This window comes from Chamaea fasciata, unplaced genomic scaffold (genome assembly GCF_029207755.1).
Source record: "Chamaea fasciata isolate MVZ Bird 193981 ecotype frontalis unplaced genomic scaffold, bChaFas1.0.hap1 SCAF_1, whole genome shotgun sequence".
Lineage (NCBI taxonomy): Eukaryota > Metazoa > Chordata > Aves > Passeriformes > Sylviidae > Chamaea > Chamaea fasciata.
In genome coordinates, this window is record NW_027094086.1 from 135,186,841 (window position 1) to 135,200,902 (window position 14,062).

Below are 14,062 nucleotides of genomic sequence, written 5' to 3' on the forward strand. Positions count from 1 at the left end.
TGCTTTCTACACCTTCTTGTCACCTCCAAATCAAGAATTACTATAATCTTTAAAGATTATTTATTATTAGTGCAACCAGAACCCCTGTTTAGAGACCAAGACCACCTGGCACAAACACAGAACAAAAGACAGTCCCTACTCCCAAAGTTTATGTGTTAAGCATGTTCCCTGGAAACAGTCTTCCAACTGGATGAATATCAGCAAGCTGACTTGTGTTTTGCTGTAAATCCCATGCTCCAACAAAAAGGGATCCATAAATTATCTGTATTTTGCTATCTGTCAGTGGTAGAATTCTACAACCAATGCAGCTGACAGCAGTCAGACCTGATGCAAGAGTCTTGTACTTATGGAAGAACTAGAAAATACTAAAAATGCAAAACCTGGCCAACATTTTTTGCATATTTATGCTCTTCAGATCTTTATTTCTCTGAGGTGGCAAGGGACATATGGTGAATCAACATAAAATTTAGCTCTTTATGTGCAAACCATTCTTTTTTTATTTTCTTTTGCCAATATAGTTGGAGCAGCGTATTTTACATAGTTACAGCTGATAGCAAGTGAGTCAGCTTGATCTGTTGCTTGTAAATCTGACAGAATCTCATTGATAGTTATATATTTTACCCCAGCATTATCCTTGGGCAAATAATGTTCAAGTGTTTTATTAGTTAAAATAATAAGTTCCCAGTCTCTTTTCTCTCTCCTCTGATCCCATCCCTATTCTACTGGCTACTGTAGTCTACACTGAACTGCTTTTTCCTCCTTTGCTTTACTTAGTACTGATGTCCTGTTCTCTGGAGTCTTCTATCTCAGTTTCTCTCTCTTGTGAGGTGCTCTTCCCACTCTTCTTAAAAGTGTGAGAACTGTTAGACTGTAACTAAGTTGATAGTGATGCTTTCATAACTTGCTATCAATATGAAATATACCTTGGCATTTTGGATTCTAACGAGATATGGGTAAATAAGGTATCTGCATTATTTTATCTCCGGGCTCAGGCTTCTCTGAAGTTTTCATTTCCTAACAATTGTTTTTTCAATACCCTCCAATCAGAAAGCTATTACTCTGGTATTGTGACATTATCTGCACATCAGTAGACTATATGACTCCGGCACCAAATAATGGAGACTATGGTGATAGTGTGAAGTTAAAATAAGTTGCAAATGAGACTGTTAGCTTTCAAGTATATGTCTAGCTTCATTTTTTTGTATGAATTTTTTTCCATTCTTCAGCTATATACTAACATCTCCTATTGCAAATACTTCACATTCTACTTTCTCAAAAAATAATGCTTAGATTTATGGAAAGTTCTTAAATTTGTAGATAAAATTTTAAAGCACAGTAATTGTTAAATGGAAGACCATCAAATTTGAAGGAAGTTATCTCTGATTTTAAGTAACATGTCTTTAGTCTGTGTTTTAGCTGAAACTCAGCTACATCTCAAGTTCTAAAGGTGCAAAATTGACCCCACAACCAAATGAACATCAGTTATTTGTATTCTTTATGGAATAATTCACGGTTGATATAGTAATCCAATTATCATGACTAGGCAAGTGATACTGAAAAGCTCCCCAGCTGTAGCTCTGGTCATGCAATTGTGTACAAAGAGATGTGCTCCAGGAAATGCCCTCAGAAAGAGCTGACACTGACTTAGCAGACCTTCTCCACAGCCCAAGCCAAGGGAACAAGTATTTCTGTCATCCTAACCAGGAAAATAAGCAATATAATCAAGAGAGGAAAGACTTGCATTTTCTCAATATTAAATTAAATGTATGTATCTGCATATTCAGTTTCCAGCGTGCCAATCTATACTGGCAACTGAAAACAGCATCAGAAGTTAGGGTGGAAGCTGAAAGTTCTGAATTGGAGGTCATTAGCATGACAGAGAACTGATAGGCTCACGTGTTTAACATGTTGCTAAAATGCTCAGGTACTGAAATAGTTAATGCAAATGCGGCTGTCACAATTAAGTTTCAGATTTTATCATTCTGCTGAAATGAAAGCTCCCTATTTTCCTACCATCCACGGACTCGGGGAGACAACACAGCAACTCTGCTGTCTGCTGGTGTTTTGACGGTTTCCCTCCCAAGAGCATGGAGACAACATCCAGCTCTCTGTAGCTGCACCACGAGTGACAACAGCACTGTCATGAAGCTTGGTTGAAATCTGTTGAACGTTCATCAGTGAAAAGCAGCCAGTGAGCAACTGTGACAGGCATCACAATGGTAGGCAGACAAAAACACCTGGGAAGTTTGTGGCGGTGCCTCGGGCTCTGCTGATTAAGATACCACTGTTATCTGTCAGATTGCAGCTAGCAGAGCTCCTAAACTCCTTCTTGAAGTTCTTCCAGGGATGGATTTAGAGCAGGGAGAAAGAGACTAATAATTAAAGGAGCCTCGATGCCTTTGTGAACCTCTGTTACAATGCCGTAGCTGTTTGTGATGCTGTAACAGGAACAAGCTACCTGCTACCATCTCTTTCTTTCCAAAAAATCCCATCTCATCATTATATGTGATAATGCTCATGTGCCCTGTATGTGGCTGGTGCTCTGCCACTGGAGCTGAGGGTCAGTACTGTGCTCCCTGGGTGGAGGGGGAGGTCCCAGGGTGTTAGGACAGAAACAGTGGTCATGGTACAATAACCCCAACTGAGCAGAAGGGACTACAAACTACAGGGGTTTTTTAACTTAAATGAGATTTCAAAAGATGAAGCAACGTTCTGCAGCATGATTGGATTCTGCAGTTAGAGGCCCTGAATAGCTGGGAAATGCTTAATACAGAACCTGCCCCATGAAAGACATGAGTAACAACAAAGATGTTGCCCACCTGTAAAGAAAGATTTCTCCATCTTGTATAAAACTCCTCTCAAGCAGAGACACAAACAGCATCACTGCATGAGCAGGAGGGGTCTCAGCAAATGCCTTCATTTGCAGGAGGCAAAGTCCTTCTGTCCTGCTCAGCTGTGCACTAGAGACCAGGGCTCAGCACCTCAAATCTTTCTAGTGAGATAGGAGAGGCAGAGCAAATCTATGAAATAAAAGTTATGCCAATTTTATCCCACAGCTTTTCCAAGTACCTTGCACTGTAATATCAGCATGTGCATCCAGTGCTCACAATCTCTGATTTAAAGGTCCTCTGCACAGAAGACTCCCTCCAGCCCTAACCTTTCTTTCACCCTTCCAAGCCCTTTTTTCTCTCTTCATCCAAGTCAAGGATCCGTCCCTCAGTGTTTGTCATCAGGCTCCATCCTGTATCCCTCAGTGCCTTCAGGGTGTCTTCTTTTTTCTCTCTTCCAATGGCTCCAGGGTCATTCACTGCTCCTGAGGGAACCTGGCTTTTTTCTTCAATCCCCAGACATCAGACATCTCTGGACCCCTCTGTCTATTCCTCTGTCTATCTTCCTTCATGGTTCTCTCTTTCAATTTGCAAAACCTTCACTCTATCAAGTTTTAACCAACAATATTTCAAGGGAATGGACAGGAAATTCCCATGCCCATAATTAAATTTCACATGTGGGGCTGTGCGTGCCTTAGTGCCCACACTGACAAATACTTTCCATAATGAGCCACGGCTAGTACAAATCAAGTGACACAAAACCTGAAATGATTGGAGAGAAAAGAATGTGACTCAAATACGTAAGACCTTTCTCTTACCACAGAGAGCTTTTCATTGTTAAAAATATGCTTGAATACAGCATTCAAAACCTGAACAAACTGATTAACCAGGGACCAAGTCAGTAAAGGAGCAGTGGCACTCTGTGTTATCATGTGAGAGGCCCCAGTTTGGGAATGACAGAGGCTGATGATAAATGGCTGCAACACGGCCATGATGCCACAAGTCTCTGTGGAACAATACTGGCTCTGCTGCCCTTCCTTGACAGCTGCACTCAAATGTCTGCAAACAAGGATTACTCTAGAAGGCCATTTGCCCTTCTCCTCTTCAAAAGATTGTCTGGGGAATACACATGGTCACTAGCTATGGGAACACACTGAAATGATCTCTGGTGCACAGCTTCACTGCATGTCCCTGCCCCTTTCCATTGGGATTAGGGACCTCTGTACCAGGGAATGAGCATGGAGACATTACATCGGCAGTGGAAAATCCGTCTACAGGTGATTCAGAAAGCAGCCTATTTGATTGTGCCAGCAAAGGCAACACGTATCCTATTACATCCCATTAGCTAAAGGTCATGATGATGAAATACAGTGTAGGAAGTGAAAGAGCAAAATACTAGTCAACCAATGAAGTTTTCCATTTTATTTTCCCCGAGTGACATTTTGTGTTTGAATTCCTTGTGAGCAGAGGCAGGAAGAGACAAAGTAAGTGCTCTTGAAGTCCACAGCCATCCATGTGCCATACAATCCAACCTGTGGAGCTGCTCAGAAAAAATGTTTTCTTTAAAAAATAATTACAGTTTATAAAAGTTTCTGGTTTCTAATTTTAAGAAATTTTGTTGTTTCTCCCCATCCCCTGCCCTTGTTTTAAATAGATGAAAATTATTTATGAAACAAAAAGAATTTTAGACAAGTCCTGGACTGTCCAGTGTCTCAGCAGAGTGATGTTGTGGAACCCTTTTCAAGGTTGTTTGCTCCCTTTCAGATTAACATGCTTGGGACCAGCTGTCTGTCCCAGTCCCTGAATTATCACATGGCAGCCTCAACTACACCTCAATAAAAACATATTTTCCACCCCTTTAAATTCTTCAAGTTACATCCTAAAGAGTACACGGTGCCCTGTATAGGGATTAAATTTGGGGGTTTAGACATAGCCATTGATTAAGGTGGGCATTTATGACTTCCTCTCTGGCAGGAGCCAATCTGCAGGAAAACAATCTGCAGCACAAGCTCTACAGACAAAGCAAGGTATGATGCTGTAAACCATACCCTATTCTGTTGCTGTGTTATTCAAGGAGCTCCATCAAATTATTACTACTATTAATACCCTAATAAAATGTAGAGGGCTCTTTCAGGTTTCAGGTTCTGTGGTGGCTGATTCCCTCCAAACATGCAATGAAACATAGCTCTAAGACTGGTAAAATGAAAACAGTTGGGAGAATTTAACGGAATTCATAATGAATTATTTTCAGGCATATGGTTGTTTTAAATGTTTTCTCATAGCTGGTAGTATTGCAGGGGGGGAAAAAAAGACATGAAACAACAAAGAATTTCATTGTCTTTAAGTAAAAAAACATGACATAAATCTGATTTAGATAATCCCATGTCACAGAGATGGTGGTAACACTGGTCCCATCGCAGACTGCCTCTCCCAGTCCCAAGACAGGGACAAGACACTGGCTTCCTCCGACAAAACAGAAGAAAAAGGATGGGTGCCCCCAACTGTGCCATGGCCCCACATGCCCTGAGGTTTTACACATATGGCAACACTTTGTACAGGTGCTTGTAAACATGATACAATTTATTACTGTTTCTCCTTCCCAGTAAACTAGAATCAGAACACTCATTTTCAGACAAAATTCCTTTTTCCTGACAGCTGGAACACTTAAAAAATTTAACTCTAAGCTTTTATTCTTCTAATTTCCAGGACTAAAGTTACTCCAAAAAGCGAAGACATGCACCCCTCTTTCAATTCACTTATACATATGAATATATGTGGCATCTATTCTGATACCTGGTGTTGCTGAAAAAGGTATTAGGAATCTCTGATGCTGATCAGCAGCTTTCTCTTAACAAAGAAACAAAGACCTCTTAAAAATATCTAATAAGCATTGATTTAAGTATTGATAATTACAAAATATTATTTTATAATGTTTACAGACTTGATGAAAAATAAGACAGAAGATAAATCTTATTTTTTAAAATCAAATATCCCTCAAATATTTAATGCCTTTTTCCAACATCATGGGAAAAAAACAACCCAAAAACAAACAAACAAACAAACAAACAAACCTAGTCCTCACTTTCTCTTCCTTTCCCATGTTACTTTAAATGATTAATGTTAAATTTTTATGTATAATTAGTGCCACTTAATAGGCAGCTTACCAAAACACAGTCAGAGGCTTAGCTTGATTTTGGAATACGAAGAAAATTTAAGTAAAGCATGGGGGAAATATTTCAAAACATGAGGGAATCGGTCAGCTAGAGGTAGCTCCAGGGTCTGTGTTTGTATCCTCTGGTTGATACAGCTTTCCAACAGTATCCCAAGAGGTCTTGCATCTTTCCATAATGTGACACATCCTCCAGTCACTTTAGAATTTAGTTGAGACATCATGAATGCGGACTGAGATACGAGAGAGGTTGATGAGATTGTTATCAAGAAAGAATACATTTGTATTGTCTGCCTTTATGTTAGATCTGACTGGCACAGTGCAGAGCAGGAACTTAGACAGCAAAGAACCTGAAAGTCCTGGTCCCAGACCTGGGAACTGAGCTTCTCTCTGGGCACTGCCAGGTGGCCCAGCAGCCACAGAAAGCCATGGCACAACAACATGTGCCAGCAGCTTTTTCTGGCTACTGCAGGAGTAGAGGAGCTGGAGAATGTTTAAAAAACTAAACCCTAAGAACATGAAAGTCTAGGCTTCAAGTGCTAGAACTGTTCAGTGTGTATGTTCCTCCAATGCTGACCTTACACCTATGACTGTACCTTCAGCCACTGATCCACAAAGTTCTTGTTCATGGGTTTGAGACCAGAGCTTCCTTACAGTCCAGACACCAGGCAAAGTCCATCACAAGCTCATTGCTCGTCAAGAAGGTAAGGGTTCAGAGAAGGGCCACACCATCACCTGTACTTATCAGAAAACACTCCTGATCCCACCTGCAGGGACTGCTGGTGCAGTGTGGAAGGCCAGTTTCCATTGAAATTTTGATTTAGGTTTGCTCTTTGGAAGAGCAACAGAGAAGACCACGGACATCTCTGCTTATGAGTTGCTCTATGGTGCAGTCAGCAGCTTCTGGCAGACAGGCACCACACAGGGACAGTGTCCAGGAGCCGGGTCCAGGAGTGGGACAGCCCTGCTTCACTCTGCTGCACGCTGGCCACACATCAGAGGAAGAATGAGAAGCAAAAAAAAAAAAAGCATGCAAGATACTAATGAATGAAAAATGGCCTTTACTAGGATCAAAATACAGCCATACACTGAGTGACCACTACTGCCAGAGTCACTTCATGCAACAGGTGACATGGCTCTGCATGCAAAATGACTCCAAATACATCAGGAATATGTTTCCCACTTGTGTGTGAGTGTGATCAGTACATACGACATAGGAGACTGCAAGAATGGTATTGCAGACTTTCATCCGCAGTGTATTAATGGTACGATTGTGTTGTTTGCAGAGCTCCCTCTCCCTGCCATCCACGGAGGCTCCTACAATGGTAGAGTTGTGTTAAATTTGTTGTCCAGCACTGGTGATGAATATCTTCCTGTCTGAAACATTCCTTGATTAAAACAATGTATGAGGAAACTTGTGTCTATAAGAAGATTTAAAAATTAAGTAGGTTTAATTGTTTCTACAACCTTGTGTACTAGGCCTGTTTACCTTAATATGGCCAGGCATGAAGCCTACATCAGATGGATTAAGAGGGGAGTATAGACATGATTGAGGTCACTGATTGCTTTCCTACCACAGATTTTACTCCATTCTCGGGAATAAAATTTAAGCAATATGCTGTACCTGAGCTGCTTAGCTAGCAGATAGAATTGCAAGCATAAGGCCTGCAAGAGAGGTCAGCAGATGAACTGAAGCTTTCTGGCTTTGAAGCAGAACAATACCTTAGAACTCACAGTCTCTTTTGCACTTTGCTTGTCCATAGGAATAACCAGTTCCTTCAGCAGCTCTTCAGACAATGTGATCCCAGCGCAGGGACCTTGCCATCCTAAGTTTATTAAGAAAACCTAGTTTGTCAAGAATATGCCTGGGAAGCAGCTAAGTAAACAACAAGAAAAAAATTACACATTGCTGCCTGAAAATATGCTACAGTTGATGTTCACACAGGAAAATTCTTATAAACATCAAATACTTTGGGACTTTTTTACCTCCACTTGCTGCAGCAGCTTTGGCCTCCTGTTATAGAATCACCCTGCTGTTGAAATATTACCAACAGTGGTAGCCTGCACTGGAGTTTTATTCCTTTTTCTGGGCCAGTCCTTTCATCTTTCTTTTTTTTTTTTTTTTCCCTCTGAAGGTTATTTATGCAAGTGTGACATGCAGTTACAGTAAAGTTCCTTGCAATGAATGGAGTGCAGGGCAGTGGTAAATTTCATTCCAAAATCATTTTGAATTCTAAAGGTTCCATTTAAGGGATAATGATGGGAGCAAAGGGCATTTCTCTAGGATTAATCACTGGCTGGGTGAGATGATAGCCCAAGGCAAAGCCACGGGCCATTAACCCCTGCAGGTCACCTTATCCCTACAGGAAACGCGCTGGGTCAAGTTCACTGTTGCTATTATAAACTCTTATTCGAGAAAGGGGTTACACTTCTATGTTTATATATGTCTTCCATTCCCATGTTTGTAATGATAGTGGATAGCTTTTGGCAATGCCTCTATATTGTACCACTGAGAGATGTAAAAACAAGTTCTATTGTTATATTTGATACCAAAGACACAAGTGGATTTTTAATGTTTACAGTGAAACATTTAAGATTCTTGGAAAAGAATGAAAAATGAAATGGCAGGAAAATACCACATGAAAAAGACCCAAGGAAATGACATTAGAAAGAAGGAATCTCTCTTCAGCTGGTGTAAATCATCACATCTCTAAAGCCAAAGGAGCTACATGAATTCACACCAGCTAAAGAACCTAGACAGAAGTTGAGGTTGAAACACATTGAAGAATAAATTTTAGGCTTGGCTCCTATACCATCACATAGGGAACGTCACATAAAGGAGCAGTTTGACAAAAATACTGCTAAATGGGATTTATGTGCTTGTGAATACAGCACTTTAAAGTGCTGCCTGAATCCTCTATTATTGGCATGGCTCCCAGCCCCACAAACTTCAGTCAGGTTCAATAGTTTCTAGCCACAGAACCAGGCAAAGGCCTTCCAATCAATGCATTGCAAGGGAAAGGCTATCACTGTAGCTCCATGGGTTGAAGCAGCAGGAGTTTTGCTCACTGTGATGTTTTTCTTTGCTCACATGGACAGTAGCCCCAGAGCTCAAACTCAGACCCAGCATGAGAACTGTGCAAAGTCTCCAGGATATGCGCATTTGAAGACCCTCCTGAATAATGGGACAGCAGACAAAGTCAAACCAGGGCTGTGTTTGTGAGATTTCTGCCTGCCTTCCCAGCCTTTCTTGAAATACATTAAACAGTTTCAACTTTCAGTAAAGAGCAAATAGTCCTTAGCCCTCTGCTAGAGAAGTGCACTGAGAACACAGGCAGCTCTCACTCTACTCGTGGCAGCTCCTCTCTTCCCTTGGGGCTGTAGTACCTGTATCCTTTCCAAAGGTGGAGCAGGGATCACTGGTTTTATGATGCCCCTGCAGTTAGCAGCAGTAATCCCTTCTATAAAACCGTTTCCTGACTGAGGACTTGCACAGGAACAGCACACTTAGACTTCTTCACAGACTGAAGAGAGTTCAAACACTCCTTGATCCCATCGACAGGGCAAATCTGTGGGGGGTGCGCTTAACCCCTTCATTTTGAAGTTGTGCTGAAGTTCAGCAAAGTGAAGATCCACTGAGCCACGGGAAATGGCCAAGAGTGCATGTCCATACCTGGCAGTGGAGGCGGTGCCTAAGACAGGGAGACCTCAAGTCTGTCACCTACCCCCTGCAACATTTCTACATTTATGCAGTTCAAATCATACATAAGCATGCCGGTGGCAGCCAGGATGTTACACTCTCCCTGAAGTAAATAGAAACCTCGCTGCAGCACGGGAGTTTCCCCCAGGAACACGCCTTTCCCTCGGGGACTCTCCTGAGGCCTCTGTCCCCTGGGAAAGGAGCACAGACCAGCAGAGGGGCTGGCTGCAGGCTGCAGGTCCTGCACACACCGTGGAAGCTCCTTCCTGACCACAGCCAGGTGCTTCACTTCTGGAGAGAGGTCAGATGTCAGATGAAGCCCTGTCTCTTGCACTCCCAATTAGTGAGTGTAGGAGGTTTACAGATCATGAGTTTGTTTAAATCCCGCTTGGAGGTGGCTGCCTCTCCTTATGCATTGCATGCAGTGTCCAGACAGCTACCCTGCAGGTCTGATTTCCCTAAAGAGTTTTAAATTCGCACAGGAAAACACCATCATTTCCCAATTTCAGAATACTGCCTTTTGCAGCTTTAATGTTCTTTTGTGGAGTTTGTAGGTGCAATACGAAAGTACAAACGTATTCAGCATATGGTAATAAACTGCATAGTAAATATAATTACAATAGCTGTCACCAAGCTGAAACCTTTTCATTTTACTGTTAATTGACTAGAAGGATTTGCAAATGCTGAAAACAAAACTTTGGCAGCAATATTTAATAAAATACAGCAATAAGATACTACTCATCTGACAGGATAAAGTGGCTAGTTTTTCGATCATATGATATACGATCGAGTGTAGAACTGATGGTGCTCATTGCTCTCTAATTAATGCCTAAACCAACATTCAAACAACACAGAAGATCTGGGTTAGGAAAGCTGTAACTGCCATTCGTTTTCTTTACTTGCTATTTTGAGGAAAAACCCATTGTGTGAGTGAAAAGCAATTGTTCCCATGGCCCTGAGCCCTGCGGAGATGGAGACAGGTGTAAGGCAGACTTCAAAAGGAAAAGTCCAGCAATGTCACTAGCAGGGCAAGTCAGGAGGAGTGCTGTGCAAGGCTGCTGGCTACCTGCAAGCAGGCATGGGGAGTTTCCCACTGCTTGCCCTTCCACAGGGGATGCATGGTCATTTCACAGCACCAATGCCTCCAAAGCAGGTAGAGACATAACTCGGGAGTAACTGAGATACCAGACATGATGTCTCCCCCTTCCCTTCCCTTCCCTTCCCTTCCCTTCCCTTCCCTTCCCTTCCCTTCCCTTCCCTTCCCTTCCCTTCCCTTCCCTTCCCTTCCCTTCCCTTCCCTTCCCTTCCCTTCCCTTCCCTTCCCTTCCCTTCCCTTCCCTTCCCTTCCCTTCCCTTCCCTTCCCTTCCCTTCCCTTCCCTTCCCTTCCCTTCCCTTCCCTTCCCTTCCCTCTTGCTTAGGGACAGAAAGGGAAAATTCTTGCAGAACAGGAATGGAGAAAGATCATTGCTGCCAAACCTGGGCTACCCGCAGCACATGATCCAGCCTAGGAGAGGAAGCAGTGGGAGCAGTGGGCAGGGTCCTCGACTGCTGCTCACAGGTATCAGCTGGCATCAGACCCCAGGGCTTTTAAGGTGCTGCCACATCTTGTGCCTGTTCGACTCCCCACCCAGTGATTACTGAGCACTGGTCAAATCTCACCTTTCACATCTGCACATACAACAAGCTGTGCCATTGCAATGTCTTCCCTGCTCTGTTGTGCCCACACGTTCCCTCTCTGTATTCTTGTATTTGCCAGCTTTCTGGAGGAGGTTCTCTTTTTTGTTATGCAGAAACTGTAGCTCTCCATTTCCAGCCGCTAGTGCCTCAGTGCTGCTGCAGCACACAGCAATCATTACGGGAACAGAAAACATCATGCCTGGAGAATGAAAAATACTGAGAAAAAAACGCATCATAGTCTAAAATCTAAAATAGTTAATAAGAAAAATTGAGAGAAGCAGAATGTAGTTTGTCGCATATTTGGATGGCCAATACTCGGAATGTTCACTTCAAGTACTCATCTCTTGCAGAATTTTATATTTATATATATATATACATATATATACACACACGTATACATGTATATATATACATATATGTATATATGTGTATATGTATGTATATATTGCAGCAGTTTTTCATCTAACTGTTGAAATACTGTAATGATCATGTTGCACTTTAAATAGAAACTCCCACTGAAAAAAGATCTGGTAGGTAATTTTCTTTCACATCTGTGATGGAAGATGTATTATGCATTTGAAGTTTGGGCCAGCATTTTCTCTTGCTAATTTTTTTTTTTTTTCTCAAAAGAGCCAACAAGAAAGAATGCTTCATTTTACTGCTCTGCAGTTTTGAAAAATATAATGGGGTGGACCATCATGAAAAGCGGAATAGTTTGATCTGTCTGGGCTTTGGCTAGGTTTTGCTACAGCACAAGGAATTCAGATCTCCCCACAAAGAGTGCTCTAATGATAGGGTACCACAGCCTAGCCCCCATGGCAGGGGAGCTCTACTTTGGCCCTTCCTCACTCTGACATGTTTATTCCAAGTTTTAGTTCTTTCAGGAATAAGATTAGAAACTGTGCAAGCCTGCATCTCTGCCCCATGGCACCATCTTGATGCTGATTTTACCCTGTTAGACGTACAGATGTTACATCACACCAGAGGGCTGGGGGATGGACACTATCAACATTTTTTTTTGGCTGCCTCCATTTTATACTGTTTGTTTAGCCGGCAAGCTCAGGCCATGTTCAGAGGAACAGTTCATAACATCCATCAAATTTGGGTTAATTGATCAACAATTCAATTTGCAATGAATACAATAAAGAGTGTCATCCATACGTTCAAGCAGCAAAGGAAAAAATCTGTGGAAAAGACAAATCAGCAGTTATAGCATGTACAGAAGGAATTTTCTTCCCTCTTTTCTGGAACTTCCAAAGTCTTCATTAAAGATTTTGGGCCTCATCCTTGACTCATGGACATTGGTACAATCTCATGTGTGTTAGTTGAAGTCAGGCTAATTTAAATCAGCCCAGAATCTGGAAATGAGAAATGGCTTCTTTTTATGCCATGAACAAGAGCTGAGGCACAAAAACTATAGATAATCATTTACATAAAATGCTAGACTAAAAAAAAATTCCCTTATATGGAATACTTATTTGTTGTTTGTTACATTTCTTATTTTGTTGCAAGATTATGTCCAACTAAAATAACCCCAAATGTATATTTTATGAGTATTTTCTGTCCTGCTTTTATGACGTCTTATTCTCAAATTATTAATGTGCTTGTTTTAATCAATGGGCAGTGTAGTAAATCTGGCACAAAAGATGACAGCACATGGCAAAGGAATTATGCTGCTCTTCAGTGATGCTTCTAGGTGCTCTTTGTCTTTAAATGTTCAAGAAGAAAGCCAATAGTGATAAAGAATTGCATTTACATCCCTATATTTAGGTTTATATTCCTATTCACAAAACAGTGGGGACTTGGTATCTTCAAACAGTAACATACTTTGTAATGTGATCCAAATATTTTATCTTGAGTTACTACATAAAAAATATTATAGATCATCCAACAATATGAGAAAATGTCACTATATTCATTTAAAATAGCTATCTGTGAAATGTGTGTTACCGTATTTTGCTTGGGGCAATGTATTTCCATGCTTTATGAAATTATTAATTCTCATTAAATTCTAATGATCCTGTCTGAAAAGAGCAGAACTAATTAACTGCTCCATTAAAGTTATTACTTACTCCTGATGAGGCCTGTAAATGTTTCTACTTTGTTAGGCCGGTGAAAGTTTTCTGAACCACAACTCCTGGCCTTACAAGGAAAATTCCCCATTATTCCATAACAGTAAAATTACCAGGTCCTAACAACACCCACGTAGTCTCTAAGATTGAAGTCTTACACCCTGAAACAAATATTTTCCTCCTCTCACAAATGAAAGAAAATGAAGCTCATGCTGGCAGGAAGGCTCTGCAGAACCTGCATCACACAGGTGATATCTACTTGGGGCCAGCACCTATACAGAAAGTAGTTGTTTAAATACCTTTGAGGATTGGGACTGCAGTGGCTCTGTACCTCTGCTGTCGTTTGTAAAACCAAAATGACGTTGCTACCTCTCCAGAAGGCTGTGAAAAATGATGACACCTGTGAGGTTTTTACATGCTGTGTCTGTTGGAGTTTCATCCTTGCCCCATGGGCAGATGGCAGAGGCATGAGCAGCAGCAGAGCCTGGAGAGCAGCACTGTCGCCCAGTCTGCACACTGAGCTGGACTGCTCAGCACAAACTGGTAATTTTAAGAGGATACAGGGTGATCCTCAAAAATGGGATCTGCTTGAAGACCACCATGAATGCAAGAGGT